At 47.3% G+C, this 23,719-nt stretch overlaps 1 protein-coding gene across 1 annotated transcript in view; it reads left to right on the forward strand.

Annotated features, from left to right (window-relative positions):
• The first annotated feature begins 1,294 nt into the window (after positions 1–1,294).
• The window catches only part of RNF4 (ring finger protein 4), a 41,450-nt gene continuing 19,025 nt past the window's right edge, over positions 1,295–23,719 (forward strand). The window contains exon 1 of the mRNA XM_063107973.1: positions 1,295–1,404. The gene's annotated coding sequence lies outside the window, so the exon portion shown is untranslated. The remainder of the gene's footprint in view (positions 1,405–23,719) is intronic.

The following is a 23,719-nucleotide window of genomic DNA, read 5'->3' on the forward strand; positions in this document are numbered from 1 at the left end:
CAATTATGAACTGAACTTCTCTTAAACATTTGAAACCGCATTTATACATGTAGGTCTATTTTTATTTTTAGCATTTCAGTTGTCTGCCTTATCAAGTACTTAAATAATTCTCATAGATGTATTAAATGTATACATTTCTCTTAAACTTGTAAATTTTCTTTGTTCCAATTATGATCACAAATTTTAGAAAATCTTACACCTTTCAGCTTAAAATCACTATCAAAATAAAATACTCATATTTTACATTGGAATCCGGTTTATCAGCTACTTTACCATGCCAAATTCCCTAACAGTACATAAAATATCAAACGCAGAGATTCCTCATGAATTCAACACAAAAACATTAAAGCTCTGGTTTCGATCTGCATTGCCATCCCCACATATAACTCAATCTCCGAGGTTGGTTCGGATACTGCAGACTGGCAGTCACCTGGCATCTTGTGTCCCCCACCCCTACCGCTCCCATCTCCGTGCTCCTGACACACTGGGCAGCCAGACCGGTTTCCTGGACATGCCGATCCCCACCCCCGCCCGCCCCCCGGGCTCTGGGACACACGGCTCTCTCCCGGGGAACGCCTCTTTCCTTCCAGTCCTTCAGTTCTCAGCTCCGAGGTCGCTTCCTCCAGGGAGCCCTCCCAGACGTCCCTCTGGGCTCCCGCTGATGCGCCGGGCTGTGCTCTCCACCTGTCCCCACCATCAGTCTCAAGAATCCCGGGACAAGGCCCTCACAGGGACAGAGACGGGACGACACGCCTGGCCCAGGGCCCGGCCCGACGTGGTGCCGATCGAGGCCCGGTTTCTAGCCGATGGTCAGAGGCTCCGGGCCCCGGGCCCATTATTCACAAAGGCCTCGTTAACAGGCGAGGAACCTGAGGCTAGGAGATGGCGCGGAATGGCTGGCGCCGCACGGCGGCTTGTGTGCGGGGTAGTAATCTGGGAACTGGAAGGGTCGGAGCCCACTAGACTCCGGAGACCACGAGCCGGCCCGCCCGCTCGCGTTCGGACGACCAGCGGCCACCCGCGGCCGGGCGCTCGGGCAGTCCTCGGACCTCAACTCCCGAAAGGTCTCGCGGGCGGAGCGGCGCCGCGCGAGTCTCGCGGGAAGGCGGGAGCTTGGGCGCGCGCGCGCGTTGGACGGGAAAGAGGCGCGCTTCAAAATATAATAGATGGTTTTCTTATCCAATAGGATTGAAAGCATTCCTCCTGGACCGGTAGACCGCGGAAGTAGGGGCGAAAGCGGCCAATGAGGATGCGCGGGAGGCGGAGCCGAGGCCTCTGGAGCGGAAGTGGGTTGCTATTGAGGCGGCGGCGTCTTGCTCCAGGGACTCTCCTCAGTGGCTTGTTAAGGTGCTTTCTTGCTGCAGTGCGTTGGCGGCGGTGCCTACCCGACCAAACCAGCTCCAGGTAAGGCCCGGCTTCGCCGGAGGGCAACGGCAAGTCAGGGCCCGAGCAGATGCGGGTTCGGGCGGCTTTGGGCCCGCAGAGGCCTCGGGGCGCGCGGCTCAACCCCGCTCAGGGCCCGCCGCCCGGGCCGGCCTCCCCGGAACCTCTAGCCAGCCCTGCCCGCTCCGCACCGCCGCCCACGCCGGTGTGCCGAGCCCGGGTTGGCACGGGCGACAAGTTGGGGGGCTTCCGTCTGGGACTCGGCTCACCCCGACGCGCCGCGGCCGCGGGGCTTAGTGCGCAATCTAGGAAGGGAAACAGGCCCGGGAAGGGGCGGGATGCGCCCAAGGTCACTTTGAGGGCCAGGCGGCGTGCCGTTCGGGGCAGATTCGGGAAAGGCTTTTGTTTCCGCTGCCGCCGCCCCGCCGTCGTGCGGCCTGCGAGGGCGCTGGGGTACCTGGACGCGTGGCGGGGCCTGTTCTCGACCGGGAGGGGTGAGGCCCGGTGTGGGCCTGGCCGCGGCGGCCCCGAGCTCGAGGCCTGGAATGTAGTAGGGCCTCAGCTCCCGGGAGCGCTCGCTGGCCCCCGCGGGCGTGGGTGAGACGTGCGCCTGCCAGGCCCGCGGCCTAGCCCCCCTCCGCCTGCGCCCTTCCCCTCGCTGGCGCGCCTGAAGGCGGGTGTACGAGAATTGACCCGAAACATAGTATATAAGGAGCACCACCGTTGTTGCACCTCTTGAACCGTTCAAGGAGGAAGGTGATAGATCTTGAACATAACCAGCGCCATTTTTGGCAAGGCCAAGCACAAAATGGCCACCAGCCCCCAGCCCCTCCCCTCTTCACTTTAGGAGAAGCTCTCTGACGTCTGCAAAATAGAAACTTTTCTCCTTCCGCATCAATGTAACTTTCCATCCCAGTTGTATCAGCCCAAAAGTCACTCCCTACGCAATATCAGTTGGTCACTTGAAGCTTTTAGATCAAATATAAAGCTCCTTCAACTTTGGTGCCCTGCTGCCCTCCATTTTGAGTGCAGCCCAGCAGATTTTTCTCTCCCCGGTGAGTCTTGAACGGTGCCCGGCATTTTGCCTCACTTTCCTTATTCATGCCGAAACCCAGGAAGGGTTTTGGCTGATGTTGCTGGACGATCCCCTCACTCTCTCGGGTTGATTGGCCCTCGGTCACCCTTCCCAAACCTGCCAAAACCGAGCACCTTTGGGACTTTCTCCTTTTGCCCTTTCAGACCAACACATCCAACACCGGCCTCAATTCAGAGTGAGTCAGCGGGTCTAGCCTACTTCTCTCTGGGTTCCCCCATTCGCTTTCTACGACTAGGGTCTCTACTTCCCCAAGACCAGGTGCCTGGCCAAGAGAACCCCTCTCTTGCCTCTGGTTACAGGAGGACACTCCTCTAGCCAGCGGCCTCTCTCAAAAAGGGTGTCATACGACAACAAAGACGCTCCATGTTGTCAACCTTCCTTCTACGGGGACCCCTCTTTCTCACTCTACCCATGGGATCCTCAATCAAATCTCCATGCTCCACACCGCTGGGTTGTCTCACAGCTAACCTGCAGCCACTTGGCTTACAAGGAGACATAAAACCCAAACATCTTATTTTCTATCGTAATCAGGTGTAGCTGAAATATAAATTAGACAGTGGATCCCAGTGGCCTGAAAATGGCACTTTCGATTTGGCTAGTCATGGATCTAGATAATTTCTGTCATCAGAATGGCAAAGTGGGAGAAATTCCTTATGTTCAGGCATTTTTCTATTTGAGGTCTCACCCGTCTCTTTGTCAAAAATGTCCTACTTCCCAAATTCTTCTAGCCCACGCCCCCTTTCAGATGCTGATCAATCTTTCAATCCGTCTGTCTGACCATGCCGCTCCCCTACCCCCACCCCTACACTCCACACACCCTGTCATCCCTATCCCCTCCTCCCTCTCTTCCACACACCTGGTCTCTCCTCAGCCACAAAACCCCCTTCTGTCTTCTTCCCTACCTGACACCACTTCAACTCCAGCTCTCCTATATCCTCTACGAGAAATGGCTGGGGCAGAAGGCATTGTCCGAGTCCATATTCCTTTCTCTCTGTCTGATCTTTCCCAAATTGAGAAACGCTTGGGGTCTTTCCAGTCTGACCCAGGTACATATATAAAGGAGTTTCGATAGCTCACCCAGTCTTAAGACCTCACTTGGCATGATATATTCATGACCTTTACTACTACTATGTCTCCAGAGGACAGGGAACAGGTCTGGATAACGGCACAACAACAGGCCAACGATGTACATGCTCAAAATAAAAGGCAGCCTGTAGGAGCTGTTGCAGTCCTCCATACGGATCCATAATGGGAATACCATGCTGGCCAGGGGGACAGGGACCTTCGAGACAACATGATCACACACCTACTTCATGGCCTCCAAAAGGCGGCACACAAATCAGTCAATTATGACAAACTCAGAAATCACACAAAAACCCACTGAAAACCCTAGCGAGTTCGTAACTCACCTCTCTGAGGCTTTACATAAATACACTTGCATAGACCCAAGTTCCCCTGCAGGAAAGGCCCTCTTACACTCTCATTTCGTTACCCAGTCAGCCCCTGATATTTGAAAAAAAAATTAAAAACTTGAGGATGGTCCAAATACAACCCAAGACCTACTCAATGCTGCTTTCAAGTTTTTAACTATAGAGGAGGAGGAGAAGAAAGATAGTTATAGAAGAGATCAGGACAAATACCAGCTCCTGCCTAGTGCCATCCAAGGCTCACACACTCCAAAGCCGACTACCTCTAGGGGCAAGCCACCTGGGAACTGCTTCAAATGCAGTCAACCAGGCCACTGGGCGTGGGCCTGTCCTAACCCAGGCTTCCTCCCGAGCCTTGTCCTCACTGAAAATAGCCAGGTCACTGGGGGGTTAACTTCCATTCTCCAGAGAGGGAGTGGCCCTGTCCCCAATCTACTGCCTTTGGCTTCACGGCCATCCCTACTGGAGCTTCTTGGCTTTGCCCAGAAGGAGGACTGATGATGCCCAGGGCCTCAGGCCCCCGTGGAGATCACTACATGTGAGCCCAGGGTAACTCTCCTTGGGGCAGGTAAGCCAATCTCTTTTGTCATTCATACAGGGGCCAATTACTCTGTCCTTCCTGAACGTGCAGGACCAACAACCCCATCCACTATCACAATAGTGGGGGGTTAAAGGATCAGAATACCACTCATGGATCACTCAACCCCTTTCTTGCATCCTACATCACACCCAATTCACACACAAATTTTTCACAATGGCCCAATGCCCAGCCCCCTTATTGGGGCAGGACATCCTTTCCAAATTTAGGGGTACCCTTACCCTAAATACTTTAACTCCATCTACTATGCTTTTAGCTCAAGCCGCTCCAGACCTGGACTCCAAAACCTTTAGCCCCACTTTTCCCCCGGACAAGGTAGATCCCAGGGTATGGGAAACCTCCTCACCTTCCATTGCTGCACATCACCCTCCCATTTTAATGACTACGGGATCCCTCCTCTTTTCCTCACATCCCTCAATACCCCATTGTTAACAACCACCTCATGGGCTTAAAACCCATTATACACAAACTCCTCTCTTTTCATCTTATTATGACCCACTCATTTGCCTTACAAGAAACCCATCCTTCCAGTGAAAAAAACCCAGTGGCTCATACCACTTGGTTCAAGATCTCTGGGCTATTGATGTGGGTGTTTTGCCCATTACCCCTATAGTGCCTAACCCCTATACTCTTATATCCATAATCCCAACAATCACCTGTTTCTTCTTGATACTCGATCTTATTTTTTTTTTGTATTCCTCTACACTGTTCTTGTCAAGACCTGTTTGCTTTCACTTGGACAGTTTTGCCACAAGGATTTCGAGATAACCCCCATTTCTTTGGCCAGGCCTTAGCTCAAGATTTATCTGAACTTCCTTCAACCTCTAGCACTTGAATACAATATGTGGACGGCCTCCTCCTTTGTAGCCCCTCCTATGAGGATTCACTGGCCCACACTGTTGCTCTCCTTAATTTCCTTGCCTCCAGGGGATATTGAGTGTCCCCCAGCAAGGCCCAAATTTATTCTCCTTCAGTTATCTATTTTTGGAGTCCACCTCACCCCTAATACTAGAGAAATAATAGATCACAAGAGTTTACTTTCTGAACTCCCTATTCTTACCACAAAGAGTGATATCCTCTCCTTCGGGCTTGCAGGGTATCTCTGCCTATGGATTCCCAACTTTGGTGTGCTGGCAAAACCACATTACAAGGCAGCTGAGGGGGATCCTGCCATTCCTTTAGATCCCGCAAGGCCCATTCATTCTCCCTTCCAGTGATTAAAAGTCACTCTCCTTGTGGCCCCAGCTTTATCCCTCCCAAACCTATCTCACCCGTTTGTCCTATACATCACTGAAACCCAAGGATTGGTAGTCGGGGCGCTGGGACAAGAGGCAGGAGATATTTTCTCCCCGGTTGCATACCTTTCTAAACAACTAGACATCACAGTTCAAGGATGGGCTCTCTGTTTATGGGCCTTGGTGGCAGCTGCCCTTTTAACACAGGAAAGCTCTAAATTGACTTTTGGACAACAAACAACTATTTGTTCCCCCAATCACCTTCAGGACCTTCTCAGCCATAGGCCATGTCAATCCTTTCCCCTTCCTGCCTACAACTTATCCACCTTACCTTCATAGAAAACTTCCAGTTCTCTTTTAAACCTTGCACTCACTTAAATCCAGCCACTTTCATCCCAAAACACTCGCAACCTGTAGAACATAATTGCATAGAGGCTCTAGACCTCTTCTTCAATCCCTTTCCACACATTTCCACACATCACATCTTGGGGTCCCAACATACATGGTTCATAGATGGGAACGCCACGTCCACATCTGCCCCCCAGCAGGCCATGCCATAGTAAATCTAACACAAACTATTGAGGCTGCTGCCCTTCCCCCTAACACCACTTCCCAACAGGCAGAACTCATTGCCCTCACCCATGCTCTCTAGCAAGTAACAAATGAGTCAATATGTACACTGACTCTAAATATGCTTACCACATCCTACATTCCTGTGCGGCCATATGGAAGGAAAGAGGATACATGACCACTCAGGGAGAGCCCATAAAAAATGGACATCTTATTAAAATGCTTCTTGAAGCCGCACAACTCCCAAAAGAGGTTGGGGTCATACATTGCAGGGGACATCAAACCTCCAACGACCCTGGAACCTACAGAAACAAACTAGCGGATTTAACCGCAAAATGGACGGCTCAGTCATCTAACCCTCAGGCCGTTCACTCACCTGACCCCTATTCTCCTTTTCCTGTTCAGGCCTTTTTCATGGCCCCTATACTTTTACCTCAATACACTCCTCAAGAAGCACACTGCCTCCAACAACTGGGAGCCCAAAAGGAGGATGATTGATATGCTGTCTCTGGTCGCTTTGTTCTCCCTACCACGCAGGCAGATCAAATCCTTTTAGACTTTCACAATTCAGTCCACATAGGTTACAAACCTGTATTAAGCCTCCTCCAGTCTTTATATTATTACCCCCACATGACCAAGCTGCTTAAACAGATTACCAGAAATTGTCTTATCTGTTCCCATTGCTCCAGCCAGGGTGGCCTCCAGGTTTGATCTTTCCCTACGAAACAGGCCAGAGGGTACACTCCTGGCCAAGACTGGCAGATTGATTTCACTCATATGCTCCCTCATAAAATTGACACGCTATCTTCTTTTTTCTTATTTTTACTTTTTTTTTTTTTTCTTGACCGGTAAGGGGATCGCAACCCTTGTCACAGTGTGGTCTGCACCACGCTCACCCAGTGAGCGCACCGGCCATCCCTATACAGTATCCAAACCCGTGGGGCCGGCCCTGACACGCTATCTTCTAACCCTGGTAGATACCTTTTTGGGCTGGGTTGAAGCTTTTCCTTCTGCTTCAGGGGATGCAGTCACAGTGAATCATGCTCTCACCTGAGAAGCCCTCATTTTGGCTTGCCTACCAGCCTCCAGTCTGATAACAGCCCGGCATTTATCTCCCAAGTCACACAACTCACAGTCCAAGCATTACATATCATCTGGAAACTTCACATACCATATGGGCCTCAATCATCAGGCAAAGTAGAAAAGACTGATCACCTCATAAAAACACACCTCACCAAACTGTCCATGGAACTTCACCTCCCCTAGACACATAAGCTGCCTGCCACAAACGCACTGGCCTCAGCCCTTTTGAACTTATGTATGGTAGACCTTTCACTCTCACACCTCTCCCTTCTAGCTCATCAATTTTAAGCCAATATCTCCTTGCTCTTTTGCTCATTAGGGATCTTCTTTGTGAACAAGCCAACCTTCTGTTACCTCATCTTTCCCCCACTACCCCCTCAGATTTAAAACTAAGCCTGGGACAACAAGTGTATATTAAAACTGGGACCCCAAAGCCCCTCTCACCGTACTGGTAAAGGTCATATACAGTACTCCTCACCATCCCCACGGCAGTAAAGATACTAGGAAAGACCCCTTGGTATCACTTATCTTTGGTAAAACTAGCGCTGAGACTGCCCAAAGAGGTTAGTAACTCCAAGCCGAGAGGGTGTGTGCTCAACCACCAACCCAACATCTTACATTTCATCCCTTCTAGGATCCACAAAACTAAAAATCTCCAGAACCTCTACCCTTCTCCCAATTCCAGAAGAAGGATGATCCTCCCCCTGGCAATTATCCTTTTACTCTTACAGGCCCACTTCATTTATTCAAGATCTGATCCGAGACAGATCCCAGCCCACCAATTCTGGTGTTGACGACATCCTTGAGTGGGTAACTGAATTAGCCTGGCAGGGTGTCCTCTGTGATTACACCCCTCATGAAGTCACCCTCTACTCCTTCCTACTATGCGTTCTTTCAGTTCTTCAGCCTCTAAATATCTACTCTTTTTTCCCACTCTTGCCTTTACACACATCTCTACCCAACCATGCACTCCCTGTATTGCCCAAGTCATCATTTTCAGGTCTGGATGGATGGTGGGTGCACAGGCACTGGCTTGACTCAAGGGAGGGTCCGTCCAGACTATATTCACATCTGTTACCCCTCTTCCCACCTCCTATTATGACCCCACTAAAGCCACATTATGTTCCTATGGGGGTCAGTCCTACTGGATGGCTCTTTCCAAAGGGGTCAGTAATGAAGCCCAATGCCCTAAAATGGACAAATATGTTTGCTTCACCAAAACCACCTACTACAGTTACTCCAATGGGGGAGGACTCCAGGACAAAACACAACAAGAACAAATTAAAAACATCACAAACACCCTTATTCCCACCCAGCCAACTTGGGGTCCTCTCCAGGTTCCTTGCCCTCTACATCCACTCCAAATTGACCCCAAACTTATACAACTCAACACCACCCACCAGTTATTAAATTAAACATCCCCTTCATTAGCTGGGTGGTGTTGGGTATGCTTACAATCAGCTCTCCCCCAATATCAGGCCACTCCCATATCTAATTTTAACCTGTCTGCCTGGCCCATGGACAACCATACCTCAGTTCTTATGGGAGTAATAGGCACACACATCACCTTGGTACCAACAGCAAGTTATTGCCTAGTAAACCTAACTGGCCAAATAGAAGTAGGCAATCTTACAAACAAAAATTGTAACCATACTGTTTCAGGAGACAACTCCAATGTCACCTGCAGTCCCTGGAAGGGAGTCTACTTTGTCTGCGGTCCATTTTCATACCAATGTCTCCCAACAGATTGGATGGGAATCTGCACCCTATCAGTTTTAACACCTCAAATTAACATTGTACCTGGTAACCAAACCTTAGAATTTCCTCTTGTGGCCCATACCCAGGCAAAACGAGCCATTCAGGTCATTCCTCTGCTCCTCAGGCTTGACATAGTGGCAGGAGTAGGAGGAATAGCCACCTAAACAACTTATTATCATAAGATGACCCAAGAACTGGCTGATGGGATTGTACAGGTTGCCTAAACCATGATAGCCCTCCAAGACCAACTAGACTCCCTGGCAGAAGTTGTTTTACAAAACCGATAAGGATTAGACCTGTTGATAGCAGCAAAAGGAGGACTCTGTTCCTACGGGAAGAATGCTGTTTTTATACCAATAAGTCCAGCATCATTAGAAATATGGCCCAAAAATCCATGACCAAATGGCAAAAAAGAGACAGGCTGCCACGGACTCCTGGGAAGGTTGGAGCGGGCTATGGAAGTGGACCCCCGGCTAATGCCCCTACTGGGACCCCCTTACCATGTTGGGACTTATCCTACTTTTTGGCCCTTGCCTTTTTTGGTGTTTTCATAATTTTTTGCAGGAACGTATGCAGGCCTTCACCAACCAGAAGGTCGCAGAGCTGTTCCTGGGAGGAGAAGGATATCAACCCCTGAGGACCACCAACCCCTCCACAGAAGGCTACAGTCTCCCAATATCTAACCTGCCAACATAAACCCTCTTCTTTGCCCGTTATCAGCAGGAAGTAGCTTCAGAAGAGTGAGACCTGCGCCCCTTTCCCCTTTTCCTTATACAGAAAGGCGGGAATGATAGATCTTGAACATAATCAGAGCCATTTTTAGCAAGGCCAAGCACAAAATGGCCGCCAGCCTCCAATCCCTCCCCTCTTCCCTTTATGGAGAAGCCTTATGACTTCTGCGAAGTAGAAACCTTTCTGCTTCTTCATCAGTGTAATTTTCTTTCCTAGTTGCATCACCCCAAAAGTTCTTCACTGCACAATATCCACTGATCACTTGACACTTTTAGATCAAATGTAAAGCTCCTTCAACTTTGGTGCCATACTGCCCTCCATTTTGAATGCAGACTGGCAGGGTTTTCTCTCCCTAATAAAGCTTGAGCGGTGTCTGGTGTGTCAGAAGGAAAAGGACAGCTCAGGTGAACCATTTTGTGGGGGTTTCAGCTTTGTCAGTGCCCGTGGATGTTCACAGTTTTAACCTTTGTTCTGCTTCTGCACCACGTTCTGGAGCCAGACCTAGGATCTCAGTTTTGCAGCCTTGCACTCAGCTGAGGCTGCCCAACTGTTTGGGGAGACTGAGGCCCAGAAGGATGAGGTGGTCTGCCAAGGTCACACAGCCTGATTGCAGGACCAGACTTTTAGGATTCGGTGACCAGGAGTTCTGGAACCACTGGCAGTGAAAGGCAAAGACGTTGAAAGGAATCTTTTTTGTTTGTTTTCCTTGACTTGGGAGACAATTTTACCTGAGTTTGAGGTGAAATGGGAACATTCAAGTGGAAAGATGGGTTGTTGGCTGTTGTATTGCCTGAACTTGAACTTTCAACTCTAATTCAAAAATCTTTATATCAATCTTTTCTTAAGTTACTATCTCCATAGGGAGCGTTTTTAAACACTGCTTTCCTAATCGCCGCCTCCACGAAATTTTAATGCCATATATATACTGTCTTTTTACGTACTGTATGTATACCTGTGCTTTGCACGTAAAACGAATAGGATTTTCCCCCTTGTAGAGAATGTGTGCATTAATATTCTAAGTCAGCATACTTTTGAGGTCTCTATGCCAAGCTTTCTGCTTGGGGTACAGCAGGGAACAAAATTGGCATGGTGCGGTCCTCCTAGAGCTGAGTGAGAGTGGAGGGAATGAAAGTCTCCACAATTGAAATACAGATTGTGCAAGAAGTGTGGCGAGAGATGGGACTTGAAAGCAGGAACCAGATCATGAGAGGTCTTTGGTGTGCCCCCACTTTAAGGAGTTCAGAATTGATGTCAAGGCCAAGAGGGAAACAGTAAATTGAGTTTTAGGCTGGGAGATAGCACAGTAAGAGTTGTGTTTTAGAAGAATCACTGTACTATGAGAAGGATGGATTAGAAAAGTGGACAAGACTAGTGGTCTTGGGACCAGTTTGGAAGAGAGAAAGTAGTGACTGTGGGAACAGAACTTGGCAAAGGAGATTGTAAGTTGTGGCGCTTCTTCGCTGACTCTTACTTAAAGGCTATTAGCAAAGCCCATGGCTGGTAATTTACCCCCATCAATTTCTGGAAAATATTTGGGATGCTACTCAATAAAAACGTGCACAAAGTATTTGCTTTGTATGATGTATAAAAGTGGCTTTGTTTTTGTTTGTGTTACCTGTGTCTTAGTCCATTTTCTGCTGCTATAACAATATCACAGACTGGGTGGTTTATAAAGAAAAGAAGTTTATTTGGCTCACGGTTCTGGAAGCTGGGAATTCCAAGACTGCTTGCAGCCTTGTAACATGGCAGAAGCCAGAGAGAAAACAGGGAACTCTGTAGTAAGGGCATTAATTCATTCTTGAATGCAGAGAGCCCTCATGATCACTTGTTAAAGGTCCCACATCTCAACACAGTTACAATGGCAATTAAATTTCAACATGAATTTTGGAGGGGACATTCAAACCATAGTAAATTGTATCTCGTTTTGGAATTATTTTCCTACATCTTTCACTGTCCAAATTAGGAATCTCTGAAGGATAAGGTGGCTCGTGTAGAATATTGCAGTGTTGACATCATTATCGAAGTACTCAAATCTATGCTGTTTTAACTTGTCTTTCCTAAATATCTTGTTTCTCAGTGGGACGTTGGGAATTGTTGAGTAAGATGTTTTGAGGTTTCCTCTTTGAGGAGGAAAACTCAGAGCACAGATAACTCCTGTATCCTGAAGTCAGAGTTCAAGAAAATGTGAGATTTGAGTGTAAAATGGAAGGTGCTGTTGCAGGCATCTGGGATTTCCTTTGGAAGTGTTTTCATTTTTTTCCCTGAGCATGAATAAGAACTGGGAAGTTTATTGAATACTGTACCATGAAGGGTAGGAAAGGCCTGGAAACTTTTCAAAGTGACTGTTAACAGTAGCCTACTGTGGAAAAGAGAAACTGATCATAAAGCTTCCCTGGAGTATTCTTTTTAAACCACGTGGTTTACTGACATACCCACTTGGGTACTTTAACTGTAGAATGTATTGGTAGCTGAATAAATTGGATTGCTGAGTAGATTATTTGACGTACACAAATTTAAAATGAAAGAGTATCTGTTAAATGACAATTTTTTATTTTGGAATCTGAAAGAAAGTGAGCCGAGACTCTGGGTAGCATTCAAGCTTTATTAAAGTAAAAGAATCTGCCGGGCTGCGCTCAAAGTGATGGGTGGCCTGGGGCTGCCCTCAAAATGGCAGACAGCACCATGTGTAGGGGTGGTAGAGCTTATATAGGGTGCCGAGGGCGGGCTGATATAATCAAGGAGGGGCATTATGCTAATGTGGAAGCTATGCAACCAGGTTGGAGAACTGCACCCTTGCAGGAGCAAAATGCTTTCTGTTTAAGTCACGAGGCTTCTTATAAAGGGAAGGAGGGAGGGGTCTGGTGCTGGAGTGGAAGACAAGGCTGGCAGCTATTTTGTTCTTATTGTGTGCACAATGGCACCGGTCACGTCCAAAATCCATCATTCCCACCTTTTAAGTATAAGGAGAAGGGAAAAAGGGGTGAAGGTCTTGTTCTTCTGAAGCTACTTCCTGCTGGAGATGGGTGAAGGTATGAAAAAAGTAAAAGATTTATGTTGGCACGTAAAACAATTAGTTGGCCGGGTATTGGTTTCGTGTGGGGAGGCTGTATTCTTCTGGGGAAGGGTCGCTGATTCTGAGGGGCTGATATTCTCCTCATAGGAACAATTAGGTGAACTTCTGGTTAGTGAAAGCCTGCATTCTTTCCTGTAAGAAATTAGAGAAACATAAAGAGACAGGGACCAAAAAGTAGGATGAGTCCCAGCACAGTTAGGGGTCCTAGTAGGGGCATAAGCCAGGGTATCCAAGGGTTCAGTGACTAGCACCACCCCCGCAGGTGTGTTTGTGTTTTGTAACCCTTTGTGTTGGCAGTAATGCTTGCCTTGAAATGGTTTAAATTGTTTTGGATAATCCCGGACTCATTTATGTAATAACAGCATTACTCCCCCAAAAAGAGGCAGGTGCCTTCCTCCTCAGCTGTAAGGAGGCCAGGGGCCTGACGGTTCTGTAAAGTGACTGTCGCAAGTGAGGTGACCTGTCACTGGAGGGAGGAGATGCTGTCTATACTTAGTTCTTCTGAGAGTTTTTGATAGAATTGAGAGGCAGTAGCAAGGCCCACTGTGCCAGTCCCAGTTGCAGGAAGGATCCCTGCCCTGATAAAAAAGGTACAATTAGTGCCTTATGGGAGTGGGGAGCACTTCCTGAGACGGGAGAGCAAAGTTAGTCCCAGTCCCATCTCCATCCCTCCTGGATGGTGATGTCAGGGAAGAGCCAAACAAATATGCAAAAAATCGCCTTAGGGGGCCAGCAATAGGAAAATGTAGTTTAACAAAGGGAATGTATTTCGTTTTTAGGGCATGGATGAGGAGGGGGTGAGTGGTAGCATTTGGTGGTGTTAGTAAGGCACAGTGTGGGCAGGCCCCACACAACACTGACAGTCCCCACTGAGGTGAGATTAGAGGAAAGTGAAGAGGTGTTTGTGGAAATGTTGTGGGCTACATCGACAGGGAAGGGGGGTGACCACAATAAGTTTCTCATGAAGTGGGAGACAGATGAGTCGCTCGGGGATTCACCGATTTGTTGAGGACTGCATCATTCCTGCAGACCTGGAACCTCCACGTTCCAGGTAAGGGGAAGCATTGAGATAGAAGGAAAAACATGGGAAGGATATGAAGGGTTAGGGAGCCAAAAGAATTTAAAGGGCACATTGCCACAATGGAATTGCTAAGAAGCATCCTACTGATGGGAAGTAAAGGAGTGCCAGGAGAAATCTTACTGTAATATTAAAATCTTTTGGGGCAGCTGCTGCCAATCCTGTAGCAAGTAAAGGTTAGGGACACAGGGTGGCATATACTTATCATGTCCCATGGTGGCAAACCCATGATAGCAGGTTGGGGCCAGTCTTGGAGTAGCTTTTGTGCGAAGGATGTGAAACGGGCCTGCAAGAGTGAGAGGATAATCGTGGGGGGGGAAAGATCATCCTTCTTCTGGGATTGAGGAAAGTGGAGGTCCTGGAGATTTTTTAGCTTTGTAATGAAAGTGTAAAGAGCATTAGGTTGGGGGTTGAGTAGAGGGACCCCTCTGGCTTGATGTTAACGGATTCTTTGGGTAAAGTCTCAGGTGCTAGTTTTACCAAGGGTAAGTGATACTAAGGGGCCTTTCCTAGTACTTTTACTGCCGTGGGGGTGGTGAGAAGTACTGTATAAGGCCCTTCCCAACATGGTGAGAGAGGCTTTGGGATTTGGGTTTTAATATATATTTGCTGTTCCAGGCTCAGTTTAAAGTCTGAAGGGGTGGTTGGGAAAGGATGAGGTAATAGAAGGTTGGCCTGTACCTGAAGAAGATCCCTCATGAGCGAAAGACTAGGGAGATACTGGCCTAAAGGCAGTGAGCTGGGAGAGTTGTGAGAATGAAGGGTCTTCCATACATTAGTTCAAAGGGGATGAGGCCTGTGGGCTTGCAGGGGGCAGCTCATAGGTGAGTGAGTGCTAAAGGGAGAAGTTGGGTCCAAGGGAGGTCAGGTTCCATGGACAGCTTGGTGAAGTATGTTTTTATGAGGTGATTGGGGCAAGCCAAAACAAGGGATGATTTTAGAGGTGAGAGCATGCGTTATTGCTGTAGCATCCTCTGAAGTGCAGGGAAAAGCTTCAGTCCATCCTGGAAAGGTATCTACTAATGTTAGAATAAAGCATGTCCTTTTGTGGGGAGGCATGTGAGTAAAGTCAATTTGCCAGTTCTGGCCAGGAGTGTACCCTCTGGCTTGGTTGGTGGGAAAGGACCAAACTTGGAGGCCACCTTGATTGGAGCAACAAGTACCCAAAGGACAGTTTTGAGTGGTTTATTTTAACAACTTGGCCATGTGGGGAGAGTAATATAAGGGCTGAAGAAGGTGTAGTAGGGATTCATAACTTATATGAACTGAATTATGGAAATCTAAAAGGATTTGCTCAGCTTGTGTGGCAGGGAGGATGTAGCAACTGGAGAATATACCAGTTGTTCTTCGTCTGTGCTCCCAACTGTTGGAGGTGTTGTATTTCTAGGGGTGTGTATTGGGATAAGGGCATAGGAGCCATGAGAAAGACCTGAGCGGGAGAGGAAGAGTGGGAGCCTGGTAATTGAGCAGCCTGTTTTGTGGTTAGATCCTCCACTTTGTTTCCCTGGGCTATGGGGTCATTGGAGGTTTGGTGTCCTCTGCAGTGTGTAACCCCAACCTCCTTTAGGAGTTGTGCAGCCTCAAAAAGTATTTTGATAAGATGTCCTTTTTTTGTGGGCCCTCCCTGAGTGGTTATGAATCTTCTCTCCTTCCATACGGCCATGCAGGAGTGTAGGATGTGGTAAGCATACTTAGAGTCAGTGTATATATTGACTTGTTTGTTACTTGCTAGAGTGAGAGCACAGGTGAGGGTAATGAGTTCTGCCTGTTGGGAAGTGGTGTTAGGGGGAAGGAGGGCAGTCTCAATAGTTTTTTAGATTTACTATGGTATAACCTGCCCAGGTGGCAGGCATGGAGGTGGTGCTCCCATCTATGAGCCATGTAATGGGATGCAGGGAGATGTGTGGAAAGGGATTGAGAAAGAGGTCTAAAGCCTCCATGTAATTATGTTCTAAGGGTCCTGAGTGTTTTGGGATGTGAGTGGCTGGATTTAAGGGGAAGGGCAAGGTTTGAAGGAAATCTGGGAATTGTTAATGAAAGTAAGGTGAATAAGTTGTAGGTGGGAAGGGGAGAGAATTGACTTGGCCTTATGGCCGAGAAGGTCTTGACTGTTTTCTGAGAGTTAGTTTAGAGCTTTCTTGTGTTACAAGGGCGGCTGCCACCAAGGCCCATAAATAGGGGGCCCATCCTCGAGCTTTGGTGTCTAGTTGTTTAAAGAGGTATGCAACAGGGGAGAAAATACCTTCTGCCTCTTGTCCCAAAACCCTGACTGCCAATCCTTGGGTTTCGGTGACGTATAGGATAAAGGAATGAGATAGATTTGGGAGGAATAGAGCTGGGGCTGCCAGGAGAGCGGCTATTAATCACTGGAAGGGAGAATGAATGGGCTTTGTGGGATCTAAACGAATAGCAGGATCCCCTTTGGTTGCCTCATAAAGTGGTTTTGCTAGGGGATGCCAAAGTTAGGGATGCACACACGGAGATACCCTGCAATCCCCAGGAAAGAGAGAATTCCACTCTTTGTGGTGTCAGTTGGTAGTTCAGAAATTAAACTTTTGCGATCCACCATTATTTCTCCGGTGTTGATGGTGAGGTGGACTCCCAAGTAGGTGACTGAAGGAGAAGAAATTTGGGCCTTGCTGGGGACACTCAATATCCCCTGGAGGCCAGCAGGAAAGTAAGGAGAGCAACAGTGTGGGCCTGTGAATCTTCACAGAAGGGGCTACAAAGGGGGAGGTCATCCACATATAGTATAAAAGTGCTAGAGGTTGGGGGAAGTTCAGATAAGTATTGAGCTAAGGCCTGGCCAGAAAGTGGGGGCTATCCTGAAACTCCTGAGGTAGTACTGTCCAGGTGAGTTGTTGGGAATGATGCATGTCAGGATTAGTCCTGTAGTAAACGGTATGAGCCATTAGGCTTTATAACCAGAAGGATGGGTGTATTAAAAGGTGAGAAGGTAGGCTGTGGGAGATGAGAAGAAAGGAGTTTGTTTATAAGGGGCTTTAACCCTATTAGGTGTTTATTAGCAATAGGGTATTGTGGGACATTAAGGAACAAAGAGGGGTTCCACAACTTAACAAGGATAGGGGAATCGTGCATAGCAATGGAGGGAAAAGTGTCTCCTACTGCAGGATTAACCTTATTCGAGGGGGAGAGAGGAAGGTGAAAACCTCAGGGGGCAGATCTGGGCAGCCTGTAACAGAAGTATTGTAGTTGGAGTTAAAGTGTTTAGGGTAAGAGTAGCTTTGAATTTGAAAAGGATATTCCATCCCAGTAAGGAGATTGGGCATTGAGGCATATTAAAAATTTGCGTGTGAATTGGGTGTGATGTTGGGTGCAGGAAAGGGGTTGAGTGATCTGTGGGTGGTATTCTGATCCTGTGACCCCTACTATTGTGATAGAGGAGAGGGTTGTTGGTCCTGCATATTTAGAAAGGGTAAAGTAAGTGTCTCCTGTATTGATGACAAAAGAGATTGGCTTAACTGCCACAAGGAGAGTTACCCTGGATTCATGTGTGGTGATCTCCATGGGGGCCTCAAGCCCTGGACATCATCAGTCCTCCTCCTGGGCAAAGCCGAGTAGCTCTGGTAGGGATGGCCGTGAAGCCAAAGGCTGTGGGTTGGGGACTGGGCCACTCCTTCTCTGACGAGTGGCACAGTCAGCCCCCTAGTGACCTGGCTGTTTGCAGTGAGGATAGGGCCCGGAATGGGGCCTGTGGTTAGGACAGACCCTTACCTAGTGGCCCGGTTGACCACATTTGAAGCAGTTGTTGGGTGGCTTGTCCTTAGAGGCAGCCAGCTTTGGAGTATGTGAGCCTCAGATGGCATTAGCCAGGAGTTGGTATTTGGCCTGATCTCTTTTAAAATGGTCTTTTTCTCCTCCTCCTCCCTATTGTTAAAGACTTGAAAGTTGCGCTGAGGAGGTAATGTAAAAGGGCCTAGCCTGCAGGGGACTTTGGATCTATATGTGTGTGTTTATGTAATGCCTCATAGAGGCGGGTTAGGAATCAGTAGCCTTTTGGAGGCCGTAAATTGTGTGATCATGTTATCCTGGAGATCCCCATCCCTGTGGTCAGCCTGGTGTTCCCAATTTGGGTCCGTGCAAGGAACAGCAATGGCTCCCACAGGCCGCCTATTGTTTCGAGCATGTTCCTCATCTGCCTGTTGAGCCGCTATCCAGACCTGCTCCCTGTCTTCAGGGTACAGACATGTGTCTGGGTCGGACTGGAAGGATCCCAGGTGGGTTTTTTTGTTTGTTTGTTTGTTTTGATTTGGGAAAGGTCCAGAAGAGAAAAGGGTACATGAACTCAGACAATCTCTCTATCCCAGCCACTTCACAGAGGGGGATATAAAGGAGCCGGGGCTGAGGGCGAAGAGAGGGAAAAAGTGGAGGGGTTGGTGAAGGATTTGGAACCTAAGGAGGTAGTTGAGATGGCCTGTACAGGTAGCAGAGTAGACTGACGGATTAAAAGATTAATCCGAGTCCAGAAGGGGAGGGTCAGGCATGAGCTAGGAGAATTTGAGACATAGGACACTTTTGACAGAGAGAAGAATGCATTCAGAGATAGAAGGCCTGAACAAGGAATCTCTCTATCTTGCCATGTCAGTGAGTATCTAAATCAAGAGTGCCATCCTGTGGCCATTGGGATCCATTGTAATGAAGCTTTCAAGTTTTAATGTCTCCTTGGAGGTCAATAAGTTGTCCAGGAGACAGCCCGGAGGTGTAGAGCATGGAGTATAGTAGAAAACGGCATGTTTAGGTTTGGATTGTGAGGATCACATTTAGAGAGTGAGAAAGGGCAGTCAGTCCTGGTAGAAGAAGAGTGCCAACAAAGAGCATTCTCTTTGCTGCACACCTTCTTTTAGAGAGAAAAGCTACGACCAGCTAGAGGAGCATCCTCCAGTAGCTGGAGGGAACGAGAAAGGTTCCCTCAGCCAGGCGCCTGGACTTCATTGTGACTGGTGTTGTAGAGAGTAATTGGGGGAACATGTAGAAGTAGGCAGGACGGACCCACTGACTCACCCTGAATTGAGGCCAGTGTTGGATGCATTGGTCTGAAACAGCAAAAGGAGGGAGTCCCGAGTGTACCCAGTTGGGCAGGTCCAGGAAGGGTGGCTGGGAGTTAATCAACCCAAGAGAGGGGATTGTCCGATGGCCTGACCAAGACCCTTCCCAGGTTTAGACACCATAATGAAAGAAAGTGAGCTGAGATGCTGGGTACCTTCAAGCTTTATTAAAGGAAAAGAACCCGCTGGGCTGTGCTCAAAGTGATGGACAGCCCAGGGCTGCCCTCAAAATGGGGGACAGCACCAGGTGTGGGGGTGGTAGAGCTTATATAGGGTGCCAAGGGCGGGCTGATATAATCAAGGAGGGGCATTATGCTAATGTGGAAACTGTGCAACCAGGGTGGAGGAGTGCGCCCTTGCAGGAGCAAAAGGGTTTCTGTTTAAGTCACAAGGTTTCTTATAAAGGGAAGAGGGGAGAGGTTTGGTGCTGGAGTGGAAGACAAAGCCGGTGGCTATTTTGTGCTTATTGTGTGCACAATGGCACTGGTCACGTCCAAAATCCATCAGAATCACAATAGCAATTTTAAGTCTCCCTTTGTTTCCTCATGATGACTATATTTTTAACTTGCAGTGTGTAAGTCTCTATTTCCCTCATTTCTGAAGGCTTTTTTTTCTCTCAAAATACCCTGCCATCTCTTCCAGGTATATGCCATCTATTTCAAGTATCTGATGAACTTGATAATTTAGTTTCAGTGGAAAAAATGCTTGCTTATTTACGTTTGTGCCAAGTACATGCTGGGGGGGGGTGCCATGATAAATATTCAATTTAGAGTTATGTTTATTGTGTTAATAAGGGAGTACAGTAGAAGAAATGGTTAAATCAAGACTGGGAGGTGTGAGAGAAATGGAAGTAACCTTTAGGATAGACCTTGAAGGATGAGCAGAAATTCCCCAAAGTGAAGTACAAGTGGCAGGACCCATGCTATGTATCAAATTATGGCACCAAGATAAGAAAGAACCTAGAGTGGATGACTGACATCCAGGATACCTGGAGTAGAGTGCTATTCTGCTTTAATGCTTGTTTGCAAGCATAAATTTGTCCCAGTGGGATTCATATTATAGGGAACAACTTGAACATAATGACATAATGGGAATTTTGAGATTGCTATATACAATTTCATCTGTGAGAAATACTAGGTCAACATAGAAAATTGAACCCAGCTGAAGTAAGCCACATGGACCATACACACCTCAAACATCTACCAGCTACCTCAGTTGACTTCTTGTGTATGAGTCACTCCCATGCACATCTGATTTGACAGTATTCATCCTCCTCCCTGTACTTCACAATAACTCACAAGCAGAAAACCTTTTGAGATCCACTTCTACAAGTAAGCTTCAGGCCTTTTTCAAGGCAAAGTATCACAGTTATTTGTATTTCTTCACCATTTAACATGTACTTGTATTTCTTGACCAGTTAACATCTGCTACCATTTTTGCTAGGTTCTTATCTTTTTTGTGTGTCATTGACAAGATTTTTGAGAGTTGTGCCCCTAATTCCATTTTTTTCTCATAAATCCTGTGTTTTTCTTTTGTATATCGAGGTGACTTTTTAGGAATACATATGTCTGTAACTGCTCATGAAGCCCGAAAGGTGGGGGTGCCAGTTGCGGGGAAGGGTGAAGTTGCTATATGATAAGACTTTGGACCATATTCTATAGGCAATGGTTGTTGTGATCATTTGGGAGCACTTGGAATAGTCTGGGATCTTTTGGAGGCTGGTGATTTTTTTTTTTTTTTTTTTAGTTACCTCATGAAGCATTTAACTTCCTTAGGCCCATTTAATATTCTTCCTTCTGCTCCTCTCTGCCTTTTCTATTTCCTTTAAAGCATTCTTGTTTTAGTGGGTGCTTGGTTTTCTTTATTTTCTCTAGAGGCCAATAGTTTACTTTCTAGGTAGAGTGATAAAGGAGAGTTGAAGAGGGCTTATGTTGGAGCTCACAAACCTGATGCTAGATCCAGCTGCCAAGATGAATGTCCCTAGAGATTGTGTTTGCTTGGTCCTTTGATGACAGCATGTATGTGTTCATTAGCCAGCCCAAAGATGCATCTGTTTAAGGGTGGAAGGAAATGCCTGTGCTGAGGAGCACTGAGGCAGTGCTATTTGCGGTCAGCCCCCTGTGGTGTGCATTTGAGGGAATTCTTACCATTGGGCTCAACGTTGCTCAGCTGCTTTCTGCTGATATGGGTTAAAGAATCAGATTTGTAAGCTTCTGACACCCTACCACCACCACTCTGTGCCTAGCCTATTTTTAGTGGTTCACTACGCACACACGCACTCTCCCTACCCCAATTGACACTGGGTTCAGGATACAGTAGAAGCAGCTAAGCTTCCTATCTGGCCTCTTGACAGGCTCCATGCTCGTTGGCCATCAGCATTTGGGCAGCCTGGTATGCCTGCCTCCGGTGCATTTTATGGCTTTATGGCCAAGTGACCATGTGCCCTGGGGAGAGGTGGGAGGTTGTTCATGGCCCTCAGCGTCTGAGGTAGATTTGCACATTGGCCTGTGGAGTCTCCTCAGTCTTTGGAGGAGTGGATCCTTAGGTTTCCTCCATTGTATTACACTTTCTCCTGGCCCCCAGAGCCCATGCCACCTTGGCTCTGGTTCTCCTTTCAGGCCTCTGGGGATTTTGGTTGTAGACTGATTGCCGGTGGTGGCCTCATCAGGGTCACGGGATAAATTAGTGAAAGACCTAGTTTCTCAGCATCTGAACACACCTCATTGTCTCTCCAAGCATAGTCTGCTACTTTCTGCTTTGAGCAAATTCATTCATCTAGTCCCTGCAGAAACCTCAGGGGAAACCAGTGTTTAAGGCCCCTGAGCTGCCTTTAGGGATAAATAACTCTGGGCGAGGGCTGCCCTGTCATCACCTGTATGCCAGGTTTCTTCAGCCTCCTTTGAGTCTTCCTCTAAGTCTAAGCAGTGATTGGCTACGTCTTGCGAGGTCTTTTCTAAAAATGAATAAAGCCTTGCTAAGATCTGGGAATGTTTGTTGTATTTGTTTGCTTTGCTCTTATTTAGTAGCACTCACACTTGTATGAAAAACCACAATTTTTGGCCCTTCTGATAGAATACGTTTGTATTACTTGATTGGTCATCTTTCTAGTTAGAATATATGCTCCATGAGTGGGTTTTTTGTTGTTGTTCACCACTATATTTTCTAGCCCCTGGCAACAGTGCCTGATCCAGACTAGGCACCTGTAAATAGTTATTGAATTAATCAGCTGATGGAGTTGCCTTTAGGGTGCTAGAAACCATATAGTGTCACTGCCCCACAGAACAGCTGCAAGGTGTAAGAGATGTATTTGTGCAAGGCCACAGGGCTCGTGGCCAGTGGCATAATTGCTGACTACTTACCATGTACCGTCATTTGTGTAACAAGCAGAAAGCTCACATTTTTCCTAAGTAGGAAGGCATGGTTATTGATGTAATGGTGGCATCAAAGTTCCATTTAAGAAGCTTTGAGATGAAAATTATTGGCAGCTTTTAATGTTCATGCAAGTTGAACTGGGCACTGGCCATTGCATTCCGTTAGGTATTTTTGACATTCTTTACAAAAGCAGTTGTACAGTACACAATGACAGTCTTTAAAATATGAGTATTCTTGCTCTTTAACACATGTTCTGTAATCTTTTGAAATTCCGTCTAGGGAGATACTTAAAATAACATGGAAATGATAATATGTTTATGGTTTAAGCCATAAACCAAAGGGGGAGATGTGAGCTAGGCAGTTGGTACCAGCCAGTGCCCAGCCACTGATATATTGGCATTGATTGAATTCTGTATGATTTAGGCTTCTCTCTGTTTTTAACATCTTCTCCCTGTAGGAAAACGCTCAAGGAGCCATATTAGGGTAGATTGCTTGGCCATCGTGGGTGCAACTAGAGCAGGGGTAGGGATGTTAGTCTCTGTCAGTAGATAATTTTATCATATCCTGCTTCCTTATCAAGGTTTGAGGGCTCTGCACCTGCTGTGGGACTGGGCTAGACACAAGAGCTTCTCATCAGAACATATCCCTTGGACATGTTGCAGAGTTGTGGCTTCATTTTGTTTCCAGCGTGTCCCCTTACCCACCCCTTTTCATGCTGACCCTTCCTTTCTTTTCTTGTGGGAGTGCAGTGGTGTGAGATATGGTGATAGATCCAGTCCTAGTCTAAAATTCCTTCTGTCTGTGGCCTGCCGAACAACCTGTTTCTAACCCTTATATATATCAGACTCCTGTATATACATGTACACATGTAATCATATATGTATACATCATATACCTATGTGCCATATATACATATGATTTTATATGTGACACTCCTACTAGAGTTTGGGGAGGTCAACATCAGACATATCCATAATACTGTTACTGGAAAAATAAACCTCTAACGATAATAGAATGATTAAGTAAACCAATAAATCTGTAAGAACGCAGGAAACACTAACGCCCTGTTCGTGCCCATGCGGTTAGTCACCTCCCTCTCCTGCAGACTGCCACTACCTCTGAGCCACCCAGCTCTCTTCTTACCTGGGTTGCTCTGAGTCTTCCTGGTCTACATTGTGATTTGTTTAGTCTCCCATCTGTCCTCACAGTACACAGGTGACACAGTCTCTCTAAATGCACATCTCAACA

The sequence above is a fragment of the Cynocephalus volans genome, chromosome 9, assembly GCF_027409185.1.
Source record: "Cynocephalus volans isolate mCynVol1 chromosome 9, mCynVol1.pri, whole genome shotgun sequence".
In the NCBI taxonomy this organism is placed as follows: domain Eukaryota; kingdom Metazoa; phylum Chordata; class Mammalia; order Dermoptera; family Cynocephalidae; genus Cynocephalus; species Cynocephalus volans.